We start from the raw sequence: 26,670 nt of genomic DNA on the forward strand, positions 1-26,670 counted from the left end.
AGAATCCTAATAAAAATAGGATCAGAATTAAGACATCACTTACATTTAGGCAGGACGAGCCTAAATTAATGATGATATATCTATGTGAAGCCCTTACATAAGCAGTTGAGGACAAATTCAACAAATTGGAAGCAAATACTAGAGAATTAATATAGATGTAGGAGTTGAGAGTCTAAAACATAAATATATTGTTATCATTTCATAGTTGATAGATAGAAAGTGGTGACTATCGTGGGCACTAATGAATTCCTACAGAAGTCTGGTAAACTCCGTAAGGGTGGACTTGATCAGCAAAAAAAGGGAAAAAGTAGGTAGGTAAGAAAGATAAAATGTTACAAATTAAGAAGGAGACCGGGGAAATTTAAAAAACATTGTTTTAGAAGACAAATCTTTAGTATCAAATTCCATTTTCAGTACATTAAGAGGTGAATAAAATAAATATCTATTAAATAATAACATAAAATAGAGCTATGATTTATAGGAGCAACACCTTATATTGTGTTACATATATTTTGTTACTTCATAACAACTCTATAAGGCTCTTTATTACTCAAATAATAATACTAAGTTTTGCCAATATTTTTTGGTGAATATCGATTTGTTTTAAAATATGTTATCACTGAAAAATTATTAATCTATATAACTATCTTTTTAGATGATATCCTATACTTATGTATGTGTATAATTGACTCAAATACATATTACTCAAACTATCTTCAGTTTGTCAAAGGTGTCTTCTTTTTTGTGACCTTTGTCAAGGCAATTTTTTTATTATATAAATAACGATATATTATTTTGTATGCATTATATTTAGATAATATATAATTTATATATTGACATAATAATGGGTTTTTTTGCCTTATATAAGATCACAAAAGAAGAGAAACTGTTGACAAATATATATATTTTTCATAGCTTTTGGGCTACAAGTGATTTGGGGTCACCTGAATGAATTGAATAGGGTTAAGTCTGAGGTTTCAGTGCAGCTTTCACCCAAGTAGCGTACATTGAACCCAATATTTAGTTTTTTAACACTCACTTATCTCTCATCCTTCTCCTTTTGAATTTCCAAAGTTCATTATATCACACTGTCTTTTCGTTTCTGTAGCTTAGTTCCCACTTACAAGACAATATATGATTTTCCATTCTTGAGTTTACTTCACTTACAAATATGGCCTCCAGCTCCATTCAAGTTATTGCAAAAGACATTATTCCATTCTTTTATCATCTTAGTAGTTTTGATGGTGTGTGTGTATGTGTGTGTATATATATATATATATATATATATATATATATCACATTTTCTTTATCCATTCATGACTGATAGACACTTAGATTGACAGTATTGACTTACTGTCAATAGGTTTCTAAAATAGTCATCTAATTAAAACATATGTATATGTGTGTGAATATTTCAGTATTCCTAATTATCATTGTTAAATGTCATTACAATTTGTATATTGCTTCATATGAAAAATAATTTTAAAAAATATATTTTATTTCCTTATTTGTATAAATTTAAGTGGTACAAGTGCAATTGTGCTACACAATATATGCAAATATGGATATATGGTATAGTCCTTAAGTTTGAGCTTCTAGTGTATTGATCACTACAATAATGTACATTGTATCCATTAAGTAATTTTTCAACAGTCACTCCCCTTCTACCCCTCTCCCACCATTTAGAGTATCCAATGTCTATTATTTCACACTCTAAGTCTATATGTACACACAGTTTGGTTCCCACTGAAAAGTGAGAACATGCAACATTTGTCTTTATGTTTCTTGTTTCACTCAAGATAACAGCATCTAGTTTCATCTATGCTAATATAAAAGACATAATTTTAATTTTTCTTTATAATTGCACAGTATTTCATTGTGGATATATACATTTTCTTTATTCAATAATCTTTTCCTCCATTGATGGACACAAAGGTTGATTCCCTATCTTCTCTATGGATAAAAATGATTTTCAGGGTTTTTTTCGCTATAACTTTTTCTTTAGAACTATTCTACTGCTTTAGAATAGCTTCAACCATAACCACAATATTAGTTCATTTTTTTGTTAATTTATCTGCTCAGGTTTGTCTAATGTAACTTCTGTTAAGGATGAGAATTTAGACTAAAATCACCTAGAATTTCAAATAGATCTCACGGAGTGCTCACCATTCCATCATCTTTATTAATATACTTTCTCTGCTCCTATTGCAATAGATAAACCCTCCCAGTTCTTAAATGAGGCACATACTTCAAATTTGCTCTGAATCACAGGCACAACCTCCAGTTCTGTGCTGTATCTATTAGTCATTTATATATCAACTTTGAAATTAATCTGTTGTTTTTTAACTGTTTAATACTACTTGCTCAATATTTTAACAAAAATGGAAATAGCTTTGTATCAAATTATTTAGCTCCTAAGAAAATAGTAAATTATTTTTTATCTTAGATTTATAACTGGGGCTACCTATATTTATATAAATTTTAATATTTGGTTATCCTTGCTCTCATAAATAAAGGTCATTTTGCCTTAGGGCCTTAATCTTTTAATATAATTTTGGATTATGTTTGCTTTTTATTTATATATTAATTTTGATTAATATATAATTAGAATTTAATAAATATTATTTTCTTAAGATTGTTCTGTAAAATCATGTGAGATTTTTGAATTAATACTTGGTTTTTATATAATAAGTTTAGAAGATTTTATTATATGGTTAAGAACTTCATATATCATTGAAATTATATATTCCAAAAGTATAGAAAGTTTTGATAACCTTCACCTGGAAGTTATTTTATCTGATTTTCTGAGCACGGCTAACTTATTGACATATTATCTATTTTTCCTTTTAAAAATTAATTAATTTATTTTAAATTAACAAATGAGAATTACATATACTTAAGGGCTACACCATGATGTCTTTGTACATACAAGGTAAAAAGATTCACTCAAGCCAACTCGGCATCACCTTTCCATCCTCTCATTTTTGTGATGAGAATATTTAAAAATATATTCTTTTAGCAATCATGAGATGCATGATACATTATTATTGACTATGGTCACCATGCAGTGCAACGGATTCCTAAAATTTATTCATCCAGTGTAACTGCAAATTTTTACCCTTTGAGCAACATCTATCTTTTCTCTATCATTTCCCATTCTCCTTCTCTCCTTCACTCTTAATTCCTCTGCACCTCTGATAACCATTTTTCTACTCTCTGTTTCTGTGACAACGACTTTTTAGATTCTACCTATAAGTAAGATCATACAGTATTTGTCTTCCTGTGCTTGGCTTATTTCACTTAGCATAATCTCCTCCAATTTCATCCATGATGTAAATGGCAGAATTTCCTCCTTTGTTAAGGCACAATAGTATTCCATTGTGTGTGTATATCACATTTGCTTTATCCATTCATTCACTGATACAGATTTAGGTTGCTTCCATATCATGACTACTGTCAATAATGTCGAAATGTGCAATGTGCAATGGAGTGCAACATCTCTTTGAAATATGTGTCTATGCCTTTAGGTATATACCCAGAAATGAAATTGCTGGATCATATGGCAATTCTATTTTTAGTTTTTTGAGGAACCTCCATACTATTTTCCAAAATGATGGTACTAAGTTATGTTCCCACTATCACTGTACAATGGTTCTACATTCTCTACATTCTTCCCAACACTTGCCGTCACTTGCCTTTTTGATAATGGCCATTCTCACTCATAGGTATAAAGTACCTTTTAATTTGCACTTCTCTGGCGATTAGGAAAAATGTTGAGCATTTTTTCATACAATTGTTGATTATTTCTGTCTCTTCCGAGGAGAAATTTCAACTCAGATTCTTTGTCTTATATTCCTTTATATTAATCGGTCCCTTTGAAGTTTGTTCTTCTGGTGCCATTATGATCAATTACAATTTACATATAATCTGAGGGTTTTTAAAATGTATCTTTTTTATTGTGGAAAAAAAGAACTTGGATTTCTACTTCAAAATGTTTCCTCTAACCTTGGGAAGCATATTTGTGTGTTCTTTCCACTCACTCATGGAGCACACATCCATGATTGACACCCATGGCTTTTGATAGCCATTTTAGCTGATTGAATTATATGTTTAGAGACATTTTGCTGACCAAAATGTTATCTTTGTTGTTCCTTTTTTTCCTGCGTTTTGAAGTTAATTCTGAGAAGTTAATAATAGAACCCTAAAGGATTTTTAAATTGCTTACTCACATAATAAAATTTTGTTGATATACGCAAAATACAGCAATAAAGTTAGGACAGTTGCTGACATTTTGTCATTTAAGAATGTATTGTCAGTAGTAATTCCTTTCAGCGTTTCTATAAATGTTTCAAACTACCTTTACGTAGGTGGATATCAACGGAAAAGTAGAGTGCAGTCTTCTTTCCTTGATTTAGTAAACATGTAATACCAGAAATAAGTAAATTCTTTGTGCAGTTTTTATCTAAATAAGAACAAGCAGGAAATAAAGAACCTCGCAAAATCATTTAAAACATATAAAATAAATTCACTTGGGCTGGGAACGGTGGCTGACACCTGTAATCCCAGTACTTTGGGAGGCCGAGGAGGGCAGATCACCTGAGGTCAAGAGTTGGAGATCAGCCTGGCCAACATGGCAAAACCCCATCTCTACTGAAAATACAAAAATTAGCTGGTCGTGGTCATGAGTGCTTGTAATCCCAACTATTTGGCAGTCTAAGGCAGGAGAATAGCTCGAACCCGGAAGGCAGAGGTTGCAGTGAGCCGAGATCGCGCCATTGGACTCCAGCCTGGACAACAAGAGTGAAACTTCGTCAGAAAAATAAATAAATAAATAAATAAAATAACTTCATTTGTCATATAATCATTTTTTATAATATAGTTATATGATGATGGCTTACGTTCTTACAATCTTGATCTCCACATAAAAGACAAATGTTTTTGAAAGGAAATAATGATTAAATGATTAAAATTATCCTCTCATGCAATTTTTGTATTTACTGAATCCAGTTTTTACATCGTTTGTTAGTTTAGCTACTTTTCTTTCCGGGTTTCCTAAATGATTTTCTACTAGTGGAGACATATGAAAACAGAATATAAAAAAGAATATCCAAAACACTCTGAAACATACTTTGAAAAGTACAAAAAATAAATAAACATCACATACTAACAGCATAGTCTTCAAAATATAATTTTTCTGTTACATTTTATTGTCATTTGTTCAAATGATGGATGTTTGCAGCATTTAATTCTCTTACTCATTTTTTAAATCTAAAGCATGTATGATGTAATATAATAAGGTATGAAGCATAAGGGACTATTCATATTCCATATTTATCCTCCTGGTCCAAAAGCTCACAAAGTAATGTTCTCCCTCCTTGTTATTGCTCATGCAAATATATACAGACATGCACACACATAGATATACACACACACAAGCACACACAAAAATCAATACAATCTATGATACATATTTAGTGTTAATTTATTTTTTTCACTATGAATTAATAGGTGTAGGTGTGTTTCTACTTTTTGCTAAGGTGCTATGAATAGATATGCATACTCATGTATATATACGTAAGCAATTGTATAAATGGGATCATGTGATATGTAATTTTGGATTTAGTGCAATCTCTTCTTTATTGCTATTAGGTTGATTGCCTCTGTTCTGTCTTCACTGTTGCAGCAGATTGTGCTTCTTTCTGTATCATGTGCTGTTAAATTGGATGTGCAACTTTCATATTTTGTGTCTACATGTGTATCAACAAACACACGTATACATATATACACATTTCTAAAAATTATGCAATTATGATTCATAAACGTTTGTGTTGCTTGATTTAAAAATGATACGTTGTGTACAATTCTCTGAATCACGTTTTGTATTTGAACCATACCTCATGTAAATGATTTGGAATCTACTGGTGTAATACTTTTAATTGTTGTGCAACATTTCATTTAATTCATGTAAATTATTTTTGGAACATTTTCTTTTGCCAAGTTTGCCTATAATTTGTGAATTTGGGTTTATTAAAATGGTGATTTTCAGTATCAATACAATAGGTAATTGAGTAAAAATACATCGTGTATTTATATATGAGACATTAATAATATGACAAATGAATTTATTTCATATGTTTCATTTATTTTGCAAGGTCTTTTATTTCCTATCTGTTCTTATTTAGATAACACTTACATAAATACTTCTTAATTTTTAGAATCTTTCTCATATATATCTATATTTAACACACATACAAATACATGTATGTGTGTGTAAATCTATCTACCTATCTATCTATCTACCTGGAAAAGATTCTGAGACTTAAGACAAATGTCTTATAGTATTTTAATTTTAATACATTCAACCGATGATATTAAAAATTCCTTAAATTTACATTTGTACAAAAAATACTCATGTAATATTTTCTCAAAGGCTTGCTAGCATTGTGTTAGATTATTTTTTCCTATGTCATATTTATTTATTTTCAATAATTTGATTGCTGTGAAGCCTTTGTTAGTCTATTTATTCTTTACTAATGAGTTTAGGTTTTTTGTTTTTTGAGAAGGTGCTTAAGTTGACTTGATTTCTTGCATTTTTTTGTATTTTTTCTTTCTTTTTTCTAACTTTGAAAATATGTCTTATGTGTTGTATATCTTCATAGAAAATTCATTTTTGAAAAAACATTTTTTTCTGTTCACATTTTAATATTGTTAAGCACATATTTTAAAATAATTTATAGTAAAATGTATGTACATTTTTAAAAGTGTGGTATGTGTGCGTATGTGCATGAATGTGTGTGGGGGAGGTGGTGATGGTTTTGTTGTTTTAAGTAGTATTAAGACTACTTTGGACTGATAAGATTTTATCTACAAAAATTCCCATTGATTTTTAAGAATAAATACTAGATGGTAAAATTAACTCAGAGCACTGAGGCGGTCATCAGATTATGTAAATATTTTGTAAATTACAGAATTCTGTAAATGGCACAATTATAACTATATATAGACACACACACAAACACACACACATATATGCATACACACAGACACTACATTTGCTGCAATTCAATGCAAATATCTGCCTTACATTGTCTTTTTCAGAATATCTAGCATTAGGAAATTGAATAAGCTATTCTATCTTGCATTTCTGTTTAGCCAAATGGATTATTTACGTGAGACAGAAAAATATAATTGCCAGTGAGTTTAAATCAATATTTATTAAAATTCTAGTAACTCAATACATGCAGTACTTCAGGAATTTTATACAGATTACCTTTAATCCTTACCATAACTTTCTCAAGTAGTTATTATTAGTTCTCTTTATGTAATCATAAAGTTGAGGGCCTGTGTTATTATGTAACTTGTTCAATATATTTTATTACACAAATATTTATTAAGCATATAATGGGTGTGTGGTTTAAAATAACATATGCTAAAGTCTTAATTGACTAATTTCTAAATGACTAACTCTCCCATGAAATTATTTATGTAGAATACCCTACCTTTCACTCAGTCTCCTTATACATGCTAGAAATTGTGAAGATAAAAATGAATGAGTTTTTGATCTATAAGACAATAATATTTGATAAAGAAAAACTATGATTTAAAAAAGAGGATAATTTAAAGATTGTTTAGGCATCTTTTTGTGAACAATTAACGTTGAGAGTTTTCTTTGACAATGTCTACCAAAGTTGCATAAACCAAGACCCTAGGTACTATCAATTCTTATCCTATTTTGATATTAAAGAGAAATGCAAGCATACATGCATGACCAAGGACATGTTCAATGTTATTTATGCCCATGTTCAGAATAGTACCACAGCAGGCAAAAACATCTAAAAGTGTATTAATAACAACATTAGTGAATAAATATGTGTACCAATAAATATATTTAAAAATTGTACCAGCTAATGCTAAAAACAAAAGTGTGGGTGAATTGTAAATTTAAAACAAACAAAAATACTTCTGTGTATTAGTCCTCTAATATAAAGTTTACACATGATCAAAAATACTACATTATAGCCACAGGTGATATCGCGGCCTTTATAAGAAAAGTGAGATTGTAATGAAAGAGGAGAAGTATAAAAGCTTTTTTGGCTGGCATTTAAATTTTATGTCTTGATATATTTAGTAGGTACATTAATGTGTTTTGATAAATCACGAATATACACATTTAGGTTTATGTATTTATATACTCAACTAATTGTAGTCAAGAGTTGTTTAAAAGATTTGAACATTTTATGCTTATCTAAATCTTATTGACAGCTGAGCCTTGCGATGCCTTATGTTGACTTGTTCTTCCATTTTGTTTTTCTCTTTGTGTTTGTATGGCTGTGTAATTTTCAATGCAGTACTTCTACTCCATTCACAAACTATATTTTCATGATGCTTATATACACTGTGAAATATACAAAACTATATTTGAGATTCATTCATACACACCTCAAGTATTGTAATAAAATTGTTAAATAAACTACAAGTTTTATATGCCTTTACGATAAATTTATGCATCGGTTTGTTCAAGGGTCTAAAGGTTGGTAGGCCTTCTACTAGGGTGCAGGTCATCTTGGCCCAGCTTGGCCTTGATCTTGATTGTGATTCCAAACTATAGGTCTCATTTTTCTTTTTCTTCTGTATTTATATGTTAGAACCAACTGATTTCCAGGGCATGTTCTTGTCATCTAGAATCCTAGAATACAAGAGGTCCTGCCAAGTTACACAATCACATTGAAATGCTTTCTTGGCTTTATGTATGCTAATATTCTACTTGTCAAAGCAAATCATGAAGATAATATCAACATCAATGGATATCTTTTTGAGTCCTGTGTTACTATAAGAGAATATCACATGATGGATAATTTATAAAGAAAAATTTATATCACGGTTCTGGAAGCTGCAAATTTCATTGTCAAGGTGTGGGCACCTAGTGAGGACCTTCTTGCTGTGTCAATCACGACAGATAGAGGAGTTTGTGTGTGTGTGTGTGTGTGTGTGTGTGTAGAGAGAGACAGAGAGAGAGAGAGAGGTATCAAACTCATAGTCTCAAGTTTTTTTTGAAATTGGCATTAACCCATCCATGAGAGTGACACTCTCATAACCTAAATACCTCTCAGTAGGCCCCACCTCCCAACACTGCTGCATTAGGGATTAAGTTTCCAACAAATGAACTTTGGGAGACACATTCAATCCTAGCATTTGGGAATAAAAATATTCTCTATCTAGAGCCCAAATTAGGACAAAGCCAGTAAGGTAAAGTTGTGCAAGGGCAGGGTGCAATCTGGTTTTGTTTAGAATTTTTATGTTTTTATACCATGAATTTATTGCATTAAACTTCGTTATCTTTGAATATTATAGTAAAATATAATTTAGTTATTTAGTTGTTTGGTTTCCCTTTACATATTGTCCTGAGAAGAATGGAGAAAACCTCACTTGCTTTACCTTCATCATTGCCCTGATTCTACTTCTTCTGTTGTGATAGATTATAAAGGCACTTGACAAAGGGTATGAATTAAATAGGGTAATGTGATATGGACCATGTACAATAATAGTGCAATATATTTACAACAATCTAATATATAGTCAAGACAATACAAAAGAATCAGTTTTATCAAAAACTAGAATAATAGATTATGAGCTTTATGTACATCTATAAAGGGTTTCTAAATTTCTGGTACTCTATTTTTTAAAAGATGGTTACACTCATATAAGTTTTATAAATATTTTTAACTGTTATAAACTTTTAAACAATATCCATGTGGGTACATGCACATGCATATACACACATATACACACACAAAGACATCAATGTCACAAAAAGTTAAATAAAGTGAATGTGGATCACTGTGAGGACCACAGCTACATGAGTTGATCAGAAAACCACCATCATCTTCTCAACATAGTAGTTCATGTCTCTCAGAGCAATTACAGATCCTGGCTGTAAGAGAAATACTTTTACATTATGTGCTTTGTAACTGTGCTCTCCTTCACAACTTAGCTATGTATACCTTGGGTGATGTTCTCACTATATGTGTAGAATAGAAAATAAACCACAGTCCTGTTGGAGGCTGCACAAATGTTTCTTTCGATTAGGCACAATTGAAGCCTGTCAGCAGCAATGTGAACATGTGATCAATTAAGCAGCTGACCAATAGTTAGCGCCTGCTCCTTGCTCTTGTTACCCAATAAATAACAAAGGGCTGTAGAAGCTTGTGGGGCTGCCTTTGCTCACTAGAAGTAGGGAGCTTTCTTCTTCCCCATGCTAGCCTTTCCTTAAAACAGTTTCTTTTGTCTTAAGTTTTCATTTCTACCTTCATCCCTTCGTTCAGTCTTGTAATGACAGTCTCAAGTGGTAACAGTAGTAACTGCTGTAGTGGCTTTCTCAAGTAGTAGTGGTGGCAAGTCAGCCACACGGTCCTACTGTTTAAATTAAATGAAAACATAAAAGAAAATCTGAAAAAAAAGGCATGATTCTCATTCAGTATTTGAGCTGAGTTTTTCTTTCAGGAGGAATGACTTAGTTTTTATTATTGAGGCTATAAGAATGGACAAGACTAGGATTACACTACCACATGTGCTAAACATGTAATAAGATATATGTATGGAAATCCTACAGATTTCACAAAAGACAATGTATATACACATATATATTTATATGCTTTTCTCATATGTGTAATATATATGAAACTATATCCAAAGTGTATTTACCTTCTGATTTTTAAAAATTTTCCTCTTCTTTAGGTGCCTAAAATGTGATGATTACTATGCAATGTAGACCTGCCTAGGATACTTGGTGTTATGAATTTAGGGTAACTAAGCCAATTAGGGGACAGATGGGGTTGTTGAAGCCTAAAAATTTTTAAGTCTGTCCCGCAATAAAGACAAAATCAAATTAGCCAAGAACACTATAGCTTATTTTAAGTTGTAATTTCTACTTAGAATATCTGAAAAACACTAATAATGTAGAAATAAAATCTATGTGTTCATACCATACATGCTGTGATAATCCTTTGAAGGCAGAAGGGATAGTGTGGCAGTGTCAAGGAGGGTTTATCCTATAGCTTGTCCCAGTGGATACTAGAAAGCAAAGATGGAAGCATATATCTCACGGTGCATGCAACAGCAATATGCATCTTGGTACCTTCATCAAAGAAGGGATATAAAAGAACCCATTATTTCCTGAAATACAGTTTGAATTGAGGAAAAAGATAAATGAATTGCCACAATAAATTGTGTATCTACCTCTTGAATGCTATGTGTCTTTTTTATACTACATTTTGTTTTTAGACCTTTTACTGGGTAATGTTTATCTTTAAATAAATAGCACTTCCTGTATTTGTCCTGAGATCAACATGATTAATCTAACAAAATCTCTGTTTCTACCTTAATGCTGGAAAAATTCTTCCTTCAAATATTGAATATCTGAATGTCCATGTAGTGATCTGGAGGCATCTGAGAAATGAAAACAAATGACATTGTTAATTTTTTGTTTTCTTTTTGACAAAATTCTTATACCACTTAAAAAAACATATAGTATAAGATGAGGTTATTCCAGTGGCTTCTATTTTATGAGTGAACGAAATTCTGCTACTGAATATTTATTGTTTCTGGTCATCACCTTAATTCTTTTTGTCCCAAGGTTCCTCTGCATCACTGCCTTGTATATTCGATGAGCTTTATCTTTTTGAGGTTTCCTGTTAGAATAAAAAGTGTCAGAGAGAAGTTTTGCCAATGCTATCACAAACACTCTGCTTAGTATAGTCCGAAATCACAGGATTTGTGATATGACTTCCTTTGAATGCAGCATAACTCTAGCATCTAAGAATTCCATATATAGCTGGCTTGTTTGCCCAGGACGCTTTCTTATGTGTCACAAGACTCATAGGAATGCAAATCTATAAAGTAAACTTCAACTCTAATTTCATGATTCCTCAAATATATAAATTGGTTTAGATAATGTGCTTGCATTCAATTACTGTTTTCTTCAACAATCTTTTACGTGTCAGATACTAGTCTGGGCCCAAGATTTTTAAACGGATTAGTGGCTTGGGAATTAGCTTTCCAATATTTTCAAATCAGATCCAATTTTTGGTTCCCTGCAACCTTGACTGTTTTACATTCTTCAAGAATTTTCTCAGATATCATCTTCACAATGATGTCAATCATAACCACCTCCATGTTAGGCTGTTCTTGCATTGCTGGGTGCGGTGGCTCACACCTGTAATTCCAGGACTTTGGGAGGCCAAGGCGGCAGATCACGAGGTCAGGAGATCCAGACCATCCTGGCTAACACAGTGAAACTCCGTCTCTACTAAACAAAATACAAAAAATTAGCCGGGCGTGGTGGCGGGCGCCTGTAGTCTCAGCTACTCGGGAGGCTGAGGCAGGAGAATGGCATGAACCTGGAAGCTGGAGGTTGCAGTGAGCCGAGATCCCGCCACTGCACTTCAGCCTGGGCGACACAGCAAGACTCCATCTCAAAAAAAAAAAAAAGAAAAAGAAAAGGAAAAAAAAGAAAAAAAAAAAAAGAAAAAAGAAAAAAAAAGAAACACTTGAGACTGCATAATTTATAAAGAATGTGGTTTAATTGGCTGATAGTTTTGCAGGCTATACAGGAAGCATAGTGCTGACATCTGCTCAGCTTCTGGGGAGGCTTCAGGGAGCTTTTATTCCCTGGGGAAGGTAAAGCAGGAACAGGCATGTCACAGAGCCACAGCAGGAGCAAGAGCAAAAAACTGAGGAAGTGAGGTACCACATGCTTAAACACCTTGATCTCATAAGAACTCATTCACTACTGCAAGGACAGCACCAAGCCATGAGGGATGTGCTCCCATGACCCAAATACCTCCCACCAGGCCCCAGTTACAACAATGAGGATTGCAATTTAACATGAGAGTTGGAAGGGGCATATATTCAAAGTCATCAACCTTTTTTAAAGGTATGATCATATTCCTCCTAATTTTCATTAACTTGTTATAATTTGTTTTCTGTTGGAACTTATTATTTTGTAGCATTGCTATGATTTTCTTAGTTATTCGATTTTTAAAAAATTGTCTTATGACCTCTGGTAGAATGTAAGCCCGAAGATGTCAAGTGATTTTATTGGTTTTGTTTGCTTGTATTTGGACAGGGTCTGACCAATAGAAAGTGATCAAGAAATATTTACTGAATGAATGAACAAAGTAATATATTAACTTCCTATATTTTTATCACTTTTCAGTAATATAGTGGATATTAATTCATTTTTAGGATAGTATAATAAATAATAAGAGTATCTAATATTAATCACATTTACCCAGAAGTCAGTCATCTGGTAGACATGTGCTCCAAACTGACTACTACTTACTCTGTGTCTTTCACAAAAGTTAAACATTTGTGTAAACAGAATTTACTTTAAAATAAATCCATTGTTATGAATTTCAATATATTAAAACTTGTGTTTGTAAAAAGAACAAACCATCATGTGTTTGATTATAATTTGCTTTATGACTAGCATAGAATTACTGCCTTGGGATTCTTTTATCTTGAATCCAGTCTTTTTTTGATCAATAGACTTCCCCTTAGAGGGATAATTAGAACACAAGTTGACATTCATTAGTATTTAGAAGATGAACAACACAATGCATTTTATTTTTGTTTGACAATCTGGTATTATTTACTTCCATATGCAAACTATATCCCAGTAACAAATAAATACATGACCATAGTTCCCTGTTTCAGATTTAACAATGCAAAAAAATCACTCCACTGGGCTTAACACTGTATTGAAATTATTTCATAGTTTAACCATAGCATCATACTGTGAGGAAATAAGTATAATTTATCCTAACCTGAGTTTCAAGATTAGAATGTAGTTCTTGTGAAAGGAAGGGACGTTACTTGACCTCACAAAGTGTACATTAAGAACAAATGCTTCTTTTGTGTTTGAACTGTAATATTTTAAATTTAATTTTTAGAAAGTGATTTCTTAATCACTTAAAAGTATTGTCTAACCTTTTGACAGGAAAATAAAAAATGGCACTTTGTATCAAACCAAAACTTTTTTTCCAGGAAAGTGACAACAGATAATTCCTTTCAGCATGTTAAATGTAATGATACTACAAATAAATGTCTGAAAGGATGAGTAATTATCCACACAAAGTCTGCAAGGTTTAATTGTTAACATACATTGACCTATGGAGAGCACAAAGACCCATTGAATAAAATGTTAAAATTCTTGAAATTTTAGTTATTTTTAATTAAAGTTAAATTCAACATTAAAATGTATTAAAGCTTTTGATTTCCTCAATTCTTTTACCAGTAAAAAATTAAAAATTTTAAGTTTCTTAAAGTAAATTAATGCTACTTTGGTATATAGTTCTATGAGCTTTAATCCATAATTATATTATTGTAATAATTATATTATTGCAATTGTTACAACAAAAAGCATACAAAATAATTCTAACGTTCCAAAGAATTCTTTCATGCTGGTCCGTTGTATTCAAATTTTATTTCATCTTCCAAACCATGGTAACAACTAGTTTGTTCTAGTTCTGATATTTTTGACTTTTCTTAAATGCTGTAAAATATGAAATCAGAGGGTATGTAATATTTTAAGATTGAGTTTGTCCACTTACCATAATTCACTTGAGATCTGTCCTTGTTACATAAAACATTCGTTCATTTCACTTTGTTGCTGAATGTGAATGCATCACAGTTTATCTCCTGAAAGGCCATTTGGGTTGTTTTTGTTTTGGGGCAATGTGTTGAATGCTGCTACACATTTGTATACAGATTTTTGTGTAATTATCAGTTTTTGTTTATCTAGGATAAATACTAGAAGCATGATTGTTGGGTCATAATGTATGTGTATGTTTAGCCTTGTAGGAAGCTGCCAAACTGTTTGCTATGTGGCTGTGCAATTTGCATCCCTGGCAGCAATGCTTGAGTAATCCCATTGCTCCCTGGGCCAGTCAACACTTGCTTTTGTTATTATTATTCTTTTCTTAAAGAGTTTAAGCCATCTCATAGGTGTTTAGTTGTTTCTCAGCATGGTTTTAATGTTCATTTTTTCAATTACTGGTGATATTCAGCATCTTTTAATATGTTTATTTGTAATTTGTGGATTTTTTTGGTGAAGTGTCTCTTCACATCATTTGCAAATTTTTATGATTGTTTTCTTACTACTGAGTTCTGATCATTCTTTATGCATTCTGAATACAAATCCTTTGTTTTCCATGTCATCTGCAAGTAGTCTCTTTCAGTCTCTTAACTGTGTCCTTCACAGAAAAATATTTTTAATTTTAATGAAGTCTAATGTACATGATATCAGTTCTAAAACACTTAGTCTAATCCAAGATCACAAAGATTTTCTCCTAAATGTGTTATGATTGCGTGTTTTATATTTACTTCTGTAACACATATTGAATTAGTGTTTTATATGGCATGAAGAAAAGGTTAACTGCTGCTTCTACTACTTCGTCTCCATTCCACTCCACCTTCCCCTCCCTCTCTCTTTTTCTTTGTGTTTAAAAAAAATATGGATATACCCTTGTTCCTACATCTTTTGATGAAAGACTGTATTTTCTACATTAAGTTGCTCTTGCATTTTTGTAAAAAATCAGGTAATTTTGTTTGTGTTTGCCTATGTATGGATTTTCTGTTGTTTCATTGGTCGTTGTTTCATTGGTCGTTCGATTATATTAAACTGGCTTTCTTAACTTAGATTGATAATAACTCTTAAAATCAATGGCTATATGTATTAGCTTGCTGTGGTTACTGTAACATCATACCACAAACTGAGTGGTTGGGTTGAGGTTACAGACATTTATTATCTCACACTTCTAGGGGCTAGAAATCTGAAATCAAAATGTCAGCAGGGTTGTTTTCTTATGTGTGCTATGAGGAAAAGATCTGTTCTAGGTTTCTCTCTTTGACTTGCAGATGACTGGCTTCTGTTATCTGTCTATATCATCTTCCCTCTGTGAATTTCTGTCTGTGTCCAACTGTTCTTTTTTTATCAGGATGCCGGTCATATTGGTTCAGGGCCCAGACTACTCATCTAATTTTAACTTGACCACCTCTATAAAGACTTTGTCTCCAAATAAGATCATATTCTGATGTACTGGGAGTTACAACTCTCAATATTTTGTGAGCCAGGAGAGAAAGTGGATGGAACACATCCATAACATCATAAGTACTCTCAATCTGTTCTTTTATAAAATTATTTTGGAAAGTATAGTTCCATTTACTTATTCATATGAATTTGAGAATCAACTTGTCTATTTCTATGAAGAATCCTACTGTGACTTTGATTGCTGTTACATTAAGTCTATCACTCAGTTTGGTATATTTGTCATCTTAATAATTTTGAGTCTTCCAAATTCATTAACATGATATGTCTTTACAATTATTTCTATCATATATTTCACCAATAATTTAAAAATTTTAGCATATATTTTCTGTACATACTTTACTTAATTTAAGATTACTTTCTCATGGAGCAGAGCTCATGCGTATCATGAAATGATGACACGTTATGTTATTGTTTTTATTCTTCATCACTAGTTAACAGAAAGATGACAGAATTGTGTATATTGATCTTATGTCTTATAACATTGCTCAATTCAGTTGTTTATTCCAAGATATTGCTTAAATAGAAGCCTTAAAATTTTCTACATTGACAATTATGTTTTCTGTGAATAGGCATCATTTTATTTATTCCTTTACAATCGGAATACTTTGATTTCTATTTCTTGACTTACTGCCTGTGATAGAACTTTCAGTATAGTAATAAATAAGGGTGGTGAGAGAAATCCTTGCCTGTTAGGGGAAAAAAAACACTTTATCTTTCACCACTATATATTATATCAGCTATAGATTATTTATAGATTTTTTTCACACTAATTGAATGCTTATTTTGCTTTCTCATTTGCTCAGTTTTTACCATCAATGGATATCAAATATTGTCAAATATTTTTTCTGCATCTTGATATAATCATGTTCACTTTATAAGATCAGTTATATCATGAAATGCACTGATTTTTTAGTTAACCCTACCCTGAATACAAATTTCCACTTTTCTGTAATGTATTCGGAGTTGAGTCTAATCTCTCTTCCTTACTGCAAAATCCCATGGCAATAGTTCCTGCAGCTATCATGATAGTCCTGAGTAATCAGGACTATCTATCACTTTAACAAGTGTCATAGTTTTTTCAACACCTGTGCTATGTGCATATTATTGAAAATCACTCTCTCTCTATAAGAAATCATTCTTCTGTTTACTATTTCCCTGGTTCTTGTTATCTTGGTCAGTGTCTGCTGTATCAGAGGTCAGAGGGGTATTACGAGCTGTTTTGTTACCAGAGTGGCATTTTTGGGTTGTTTGGTTGAGATTATTCAAAACCAAACTGGAGGATCTACTGCCAACTGCAGTTATGCAACCTGGACCTGTGAACTTCAGATGCATGCAGTAAACAGGATCTTAGAAGACTAATGCTACCTTTTCTCATCTTTTAACTTTATATTACTTGTGTGATAAATTGCCTGTAATTAATATGTTAATTTTACCACAATTTTGGTTAAGTTTGCAGAATTTTATGTATTGTAATATATTTTACATGTGTCCTGATTTTGCCACAACATGGATTTGAAGGACTCCAGCATGAAATAATAATTTTAATACCAAAAAAACAAAGCAATTGCTGTCTCAGGTATTGTTTTACAACAAAGAGATGATAAGCAAAACATTGTGTACTACAAAATGACTGCATCCTGTCCACTCTTCAAAATCTTTTAAGAATGTCTTTTGTGGCCCACTCTAACCAGAAACACAAAAAAAGAAATTCTGGAAAAATGTAATTTGGAAATTCTCTTTGCTAAATTAGCTCATTACAAAACCATGATACAATATATGCTTTTGTAATGTTAACCATGTTAACCTTTTTTTACAGTTTAATTTTTAACTTTTAAAATTTTTCTACTCTAAACACAACTACAAGCTTTCTGGTATCTAAATATTTCTGGCTGAGCATGGTGGCTCACACCCATAATTCCAGCACTTTGAGGGGCTGAGGCGGGTGGATCAGGAAGTCAGGAGTTCAACACCAGCCTGGCTAAGTTTGTGAAACCTCATCTCTACTAAAAATACAAAAATTAGTCAGGCATGGTGGTGGGCACCTGTAATCCCAGCTACTCGAGAAGCTGAGGCAAGAGAATCATTTGAACCCCGGAGGCGGAGGTTGCAGTGAGCCGAGATCGCGCCATTGCCCTCCAGCCTGGGCGACAAGAGCCAGACTCGTCAGAAAGAAAAAAAAAAAAAAAAGTGCCTGTGGCAGGCAGGATTTTGGCCCACATGACCTTAGTCCTGTGGTGCTACTTCCATGCTACGAAACAGAATAGAGAGCCCAGAAATAATGCCACACACCTACAACCATCAGATCTTCAACAAAGCCAACAAAAACGAGCAATGGGGAAAGGACTCCCTATTCAATAAATGGTGCTGGGATATCTGGCTAATCATATGCAGAAGATTGAACCTGAACCCTTTTGTTATACCGTACACAAAAATCAACCCAAGATGGATTAAATACTTAAATATAAAATAAATACAGAACTATTAAAACCCTGAAAGAAAACCTAGGAAATACCATTCTGGACATAGGACCTTGCAAAAATGTCATGATGACGCCCAAAACAATTGCAACAACAACAACAAAAATTGACTCCTGGGGCCTCATTAAACTAAAGAGTTTCTGCATGGGAAAAAAAAAGAAAAAAAGAAAAAAGAAAACATTAGCAGAGTAAACAGACAATCCAGAGAATGGGAGAAAATATTTGCAAACTATACATCTGATGAAGGTTTAGTTATCTGAATCTATAAGGGACTTAAATTTACAAACAAACAAACAAACAAAAAACCCATTAAAAAACAGACACTTTTCAGAAGAAGACATACATGTGACCAACAAGTATATGGAAAAAAAAAAAAAAAAAAGCTCAATATCACCAATAATCAGAGAAATGCAAATCAAAACCACAATGAGATACCATCTCATACCAGTTAGAATGGCCGTTATTAAAAAGTCAAACACTGATAAATGTTGGAGTGGTTGCAGAAGAGAGGGAATGCTTTTATACTGCTGGTGGGAGTGTAAATTAGCTCAGCCATTGTGGAAAGCAGTGTGATGATTTCTCAAAGAACTTAGAATTACCTTTTGACCCAGCAATACTGGTATTGAGTATATATCCAAATGAATATACATATTTCTACCATAAAGACATATGCATGTATATGTTTATTGCAGCACTATTCATAACAGTAAAGACATAGAATCAACCTAAATGCTCATCAATGGCAGACTAAATTTTAAAAATCTGGTACATATACACCATGATACTATGTAGTCATTAAAAAGAATGAGAGCATGTCCTTTCCAGCAACATGGATGGAGCTATATAGACCATTATCCTAAGCAATCTAAGGCAAAAATGAAAAACCAAATTTCATATTTTCTTACTTATAAATGGAAGCTAAACAATGGAAACACATGAATACGAAGAGAAGAACAACAGACACTGGGGCCTACTTGAGGGTGGAGAATGGGAGGAGAAAGAAGGTTTTAAAAATACCTATTGGGTGCTATGCTTGTTATCAGGGTGACTGAAATATCTATACACCAAATCCCCATGACACATACTTTATCTATATAACAATCTTGCACATGTGCCCTAAACCTAAAATAAAAATTAAAAAATAAAAACATTGTGCCCTTAAACTAGATTTTTAAAAATATTTTTTCTCTTTTCAGTAGTACATTAATCTTACTACAACTTTTTTACTCTCTCCCTATATTTTTTTTTTACTATTTTATTCCTTTGTAATAACACTTAGCTTAAAGCACACATTGTGGTGCTGTATTACAAATGTATTTTCTTTCTTTATATTCTCACTGTATTGACTTTTTTCTATTCTTTAATTAATTAATTAACTTATTTTACTTTTTAAATTTTTAAAAAATTTTAATATTTTACTCTTTAAAAATTTGGTTAAAAAGTAAGACAGAAACACACACATTACGTTAGGCCTACACAGTGTTAGCGTCATCAATATCCCTGTCTTCTATCTCAACATCTCCAGAGGCAATACCGCACATGGAGTAGTCATCTCTATGACAACAAAGACTTCTGGAATACCTCTTGAAGGACATGCCTGAGGATGTTTTATTGTTAACATCTATAAGTAGAAGGAGTACACTCAAAATAACAATAAAATGTACAGTATAATAAATACATAAACCAGTAACATAGTTGTTATCGTTATTAAATATTACATACTGCACATAATTGTATGTGCTATACCTTTATAAGACTGGTGGCACAGTAGGTTCATTTACATCATTATCACCACAAACACAGGAGTAATGTGTTGCACTATAACATATGACAGCCACAATGTCACCAGGCAATAGAAATTTTTCAGTTCCATTATAATCTTATGGGATCAGAGATTTACATGTGGTGCATCATCGATAAAAACGTGGGTATGTGGTGCATGACTGTACATATTAAAATTATTAGTCTTTTGGAAATTACAATTTAATAGTATATTAATTCAAAATAGTAACAAAACAAATCAATCATCTAAAACATATTTCTTTTTATGGTAATATTAGTTAAACAAAGGAAGTACAAAATGTTGGGCCTATGTGATAATATGTTTGATTTGTCAAAACTGATGTTTCTTCTGGACATTATATTTGATGGCTGGACAAAATATTTTAATATTAGTCACATTACATTATTAATGAATTTTAAAAATTTAACAAGGGACATTAATGATTGTGTATGTTTTAAATAACTGATAAGGAAAGCTGAATTTTTTTCTTAATTTCAAAAAGTTTTGTCATATATAGATTTATTATCCAAAATCGCAATTTTTTTTGTCAAACACGGACTGATTTTTGATAACTGAAAAATAGTGGTCATTTTATATTTTCAGAAGCAAAACATTTCATTCAAGTAAAATTACACAGACCAATTTATTGTGAAACAATAAATGTTCTGAGTACGAACATGGGAAAGAAACATATGCGTATAAAGCTTTGAGAACTTTATTATTTAAAGTTTTGGAGATCTATTGAACAGCATCGTGGCTATAGTCATAATAAAATATTACTTACATGAAAATTACTTACATATTCTCACCATACCAGTACATAATATGTATATAAAGATCTGTTAATTAAGTATATAATAATTAGCTTGATTTCGTTATTTCACTATATATATGTATATCAAAACATCACGAGAGTGATGCTACCAACAGAGCAGACTAGGAGATACCATCCTTCAGCCCCGCCATTAAAAATAGAAACCGCTGGCTGGGCGCGGTGGCTCACTCCTGTAATCTCATCACTTTAGGAGGCCGAGGCAGGTGGATCATGAGGTCAGGAGATCGAGACCATCCTGGCTAACACGGTGAAACCCCGTCTCTACTGAAAATACAAAAAATTAGCCGGGCGTGGTGGTGGGCGCCTGTAGTCCCAGCTACTCTGGAGGCTGAGGCAGGAGAATGGTGTGAACCCGGGAGGTGGAACTTGCGGTGAGCCCAGATTGCGCCACTGCACTCCAGCCTGGGTGACAGAGCGAGACTCCGTCTCAAAAATAAATAAGTAAATAAATAAATAAAATGAATAGAAACAGCTATCCAGAAATCAAAACAATGCAGAGAGGGATAAAGGGCCCATTAAAGAATCTGCAGCAATATAATGAAGCAAAAAAAATGGAGACTATCCATATAGAAAGGATCACTGGTGAGATCGGCATACCTGATACTCCAGGAGAGAGGTAGGAACAAAGAAGAAAGGCAGAATTTATTGGTATTAGCTGAAAGTTGAAACCACCCTGGTTCCAGGCAAACTGCTCTGCCCAGGACACTGGGATCTTTTTCCAATGAGGTAATGGCCAAATTCCTGCTGGAGAGCCCCACAGAAGATGTGACTAAATGCTCCCTTCCCTGCAAGAAGCAGCTGCTATTGAACTGCTAGGGAAATGGATCCACTGTCTCTTCCAACCATACATGGGCCCCAACACCCAAGCTGTGGCCACTTCCTGAGTGCTCACACTTCACACCTGGACTTTGTGGCTGCACTATGTCTCAGACACCAGAATCCTCATCACAATGAGCTGTTTCACATTCTGAGCCCCAGAGCCAAATTCATTCCTGTGCTCCAGACACCAGCTTAGCTGTCACAGAGAGCTGGGCCCTGCCCCAGCCCCAGAGCCACTGTAAATCTGTGCAAGCATGTACTCCTGTTCTTGGCCTCCTGGCTGTTTCACAAGCTACCAGTGGGGCAGTGGTATGCCTGCTCCCCAGGGACCAGTGCTATTTTTGCCCAGATCCCAGAGTGCAAGTCCCTCTACATAAGCCTCTGCTCAGGCATCACCAGTTTGACCACTCCATGGGTACCACTCATTAGACAACATTACCAGCACCACCTTGATCAGGCTGCAATCCAGACCAAATGCCAAGAGGGATCCTCTCAGCTACAACTTCCACTGTAAGAGAAAAAGAGATCGAGGTTACAGGAAACTAAAAGCTTCTACAAAGCAAATGATAGAATCTTTGGTTGGGAGAATATATTTACAAATATGTCTCTATCTATCTATCTATCTATCTATCTATCTATCTATCTATCCATCCATCCAATAAGGGGTTAAGATACAAAATATATAAAAACTCAAACAAGTCAATGGTAGAAAAACAATCTGATTTAAAAATGGACACATTACCTGAGTAAACATTTCTCAAAAAAGGACATACTAATGGCCAACAGGTGTATGTTAAATAAAAATGCTCAATACCACTAATCATCAGAGAAATGGAAATTAAAACCACAGTGAGGTATTACCTCACACCTGGTAGAATGACTATTATCTAATGATGAAATATAACAAGTGTTGCTAAGGATGTGGAGAAAACAGGACTGTTGGTGGGAATCTAAGTTAGTATGGCCATTCTGAAAAACAATATGGAGGCTCCTCAAAAAATTAAAGAACTTTTAATTTTTTAATTAAAAAATTATGATCCAGCAGTCCCACTCCTGAATACATACATCCAAAGGAAATGAAATCAGCATATTGAAGGGCTATCTGCACTCACAGAGAACCTGTGCTACTTTATACAAAGATTTATGATACTAGTATATAAAATTATCTCCTAAATTGACTCAGGCATACTGTTCTACTTTTCTATTAATCCATGTACTCATTTATGTTATTTATTAGTGAAATTATTTAATATGTACATGTTTATAAACACAAAAGACTAAAAGAGTATTCATTGTTTTTCACAAGTAATATTATCATCAAGATTTCTCAACCACAAAGGCAACATAAAAATATTCATAATTCCCATAAGATTAAAAACTCTACTTTCATCAAACCTTAAGTTATGTTTTTAAAACAATATAATTTTCTAGGGAGAGTTAATTCAAAATATCTAATATTTGTTAAAAATATAAATAGCAAATATAAGCATACATGTTTATATATGATTTTATTATTTGTATGCTCTTTTTTGTTAAATAAAACAATATTGAGATGTTTCCTAATTATTTAAAACAAATCAAAAGATGGTACCAAATAGTAATTTTATTTTCATGAACTATTTTTATAACATTATGGTCTTTTTGTTTTACTCTTTTCTGAAACATTCTTTATCAGTCAGTTTAAACAGAAATATTGAAAATACTTTAAACAAAGGAAATAGGTTTCATTTTATATGTGAATTATGATCTGTGGGTAATGGCCTTTTTTGCTATGTTTTGAATGATTTTCGGGTTGTGTCCAGGCTCAAAAGGAAATGATGCTGTGATCGATTTTCCAACAGAATTTTCCAATTTTTACAGAGTGACATTATATGATGTATACGCCTTGATGCAATTTTTTTTTAAAGGCAGAATTGCTGCATTTGAAAGAAGATAAACTCCTGACCATAATTTATTTGTCATTCTTATTTTTCCATTTCTTGGAGTCTCTAAAGAACTGTTTTTAGGAAGGTACAATCTCAAATTTATCTCTAGTTGATATTAAATTATGTAAATAAAATATCCCAAAATGTTAAAAGCAAAGTGATCAGTTGTACCTTTTACATACGTGTATATTATGCATGCATGTACGTGTACATCTCTATACATATATGTGGTTCTTTATTGCACTCGGACCATGTTATAGCAATTAAAAGATCACTGTGTTCAGCCTAAAATCTATGTAACATCTTTCTGAACTCCCTTCTAACATTCTACTTACAATGCTGTAGAGGAGTAAAGTCCATAGCCTTCAATTAAATCTTGTAATAATTATTGGAAAAAATTACTTTATTTTTGAACCTTAGGGGTTTTCATAAATAATAAGTAAGTTAAGTAAGCAGTTTTCAATAAAAAATGTACTCAATCAAAGAAAAAGTAGCAGTAGGTGGGGATCAGCAGAAAAAATGAAAATATTGTAACATTAACTAGGGTTATAGTTCCAAAGGTACTGGACATAAACACCATATATTATATATTTGTATTTTTTTTAAAGGCAAGCTTTAAAATATTTTTAGTGAAAAGAACTGTATAAAAATGAGCATCCCGAATGAGTATGCTTGATAAAGTATTAAATTGACCTAAAAATTTAAAAAATGTATTAAAGGAATTAGACTTCTCATGATGGCACAATTGTTTATGTAGGATTAACGAGGAAAGAGAAAAACTAGAAACTGGACTAAAAGGAAAACAAAAGTAGACAGGTCTCATCTGCTTGGGGGCATCAGAGAGAGTTAATAAGACAGTGGGAAATTATCTAACCAGGAGTTAGGAGATGATGGAATATAGGCAGATGAGGCAAAATTTGGGAGTGGTTTATACCCTCACAACTTTGTCAAATTATGCAGTATATGGCTGAAAAGTGAGGTCACTTAGATCAGCCTTCTGAGGCCAGTGCAGGATTTCTAAGTCTCAGTACTATTTACATTTTGGACTAGATAATTCTTTGTTGATTGGGGGGTATGTCCTGTGATTTGTATGAAGATTAGCAGTACTCCTAGCCTCTACCCATTAGATCCCAGTAGCATTCTCCCAGTTGTGACAACCAACCAAATTGTCTCCAGGCATAGCCAAAATTTTCTTGGGGTTGTACAGGAAAAGTGTGAAAACCCCTCAGCCCTCACATCCAACTCCCACCCACTCTGGCCCCAGCTTCCCCATCTCCTGCTTATTCCAGCCACTGGGCAAGAGGAACAGTTGTTGAAATCCAGAGCCCACCAAAAGAAGGGTCACTAGGATAATCTTCCTGTTTCAGTATGGAAAGTCAAAGGGTTGCACCTAAGAGACAGGGAAACTAAAAATTCACAGCAGTTTTAGAGAGTTTGCTCCATTCCAAATCACCTAATGCCTTACGGGTTTGAAGTGTTCCCAGATGTCTAGTGGAAATTGGCAAATAGCTGAGAAAAGATTTAAAGTCTTCTATGAAAGAAAATAGCATCAAATTAAGCCTCAAAATATTTCTACAAACATAATTTTTATATTTTGTTATTGTAATTTTAGATGTATTTGTAGATTCACATGACATTGTCAGAAATAAGAGATCTTTTATAAGCTTTATCCAGTTACCAACAATGGTAACCTTTTGCAAAATTATAGTACATTGTCACAACTGGGATATTGATATTGATTCAATTCATTATTCTGATTTGCCAGTTTTACTTGTATTCATTTGTGTACGAGGTATGTATTATTGTGTATTCATTTCTATGCTATTGGAGCACATGTGTTGTTTCTGTATCCACCACAGCAGTCAAGAAAGAACAGTACTGTCATTATTCAGATTCCTACTATTAATACTTATCACCCTACTGCCTCCTTCTAATACCCTCCCATATCTCATACCTAACTCAACAACCACTGATCTGTTCTCCATTTCTATAATTTTGTTATCTCAAAAATATTATGTGAGTGTAACATGTAATTTTTGTATGTAATTTTTTGACTTTTTTTCCCACTCAGCGTAAATTATTCAGATTCATCCTAGTTCCTGTGTGTTAGCAATAGTTTGTTCCTTCTTATTGCTTAGTAATATTCCATGGTGTGAAGTACCACAGTTTCCTTTGCCATTCACCATTCAAACAACATCTGGATTGTTTACAGTTTGGTACTACTAACAATCAAGCTGCTAGAAGAATTTGCATATAGGTTTTGTGTGAACATAAATTTCATGCATTCGGTATGACTCTCTAAGAGTGTAATTTCTAGGCTACTTGGGAAATTTTATAAGAAACTCCGAAACTATTGCAGGATGACAGCACTATTTTACTTTACCAATAATATGGTCCAATGTCTCTGTTTCCTAACCAACATTTGATGTTTTTTATTACTTTTATTTTAGTTGTTCTGATTTTAATTTGTATTTCTCTAATGAGCAATAATGTTTAAAAATATTTCATGTTCTTACTTGCCAACTATATATCCTCTATTTTGAAATGACTGTTTATGTCTCTTGCCCATTTTCTTTTTTTTTTTTTTGAGACAGAGTCTCTCTCTGTTGCCCAGGCTAGAGTGCAGTGGTGCAATCTCAGCTCTCTGCAATCTCCGCCTTCTAGGTTCAAGTGATTCTTCTGGCTCAGCCTCCCAAGTAGCTGGGACTACATGTGTCCACCAC

This window comes from Macaca thibetana, chromosome 17, assembly GCF_024542745.1.
Source record: "Macaca thibetana thibetana isolate TM-01 chromosome 17, ASM2454274v1, whole genome shotgun sequence".
Classification (NCBI taxonomy): domain Eukaryota; kingdom Metazoa; phylum Chordata; class Mammalia; order Primates; family Cercopithecidae; genus Macaca; species Macaca thibetana.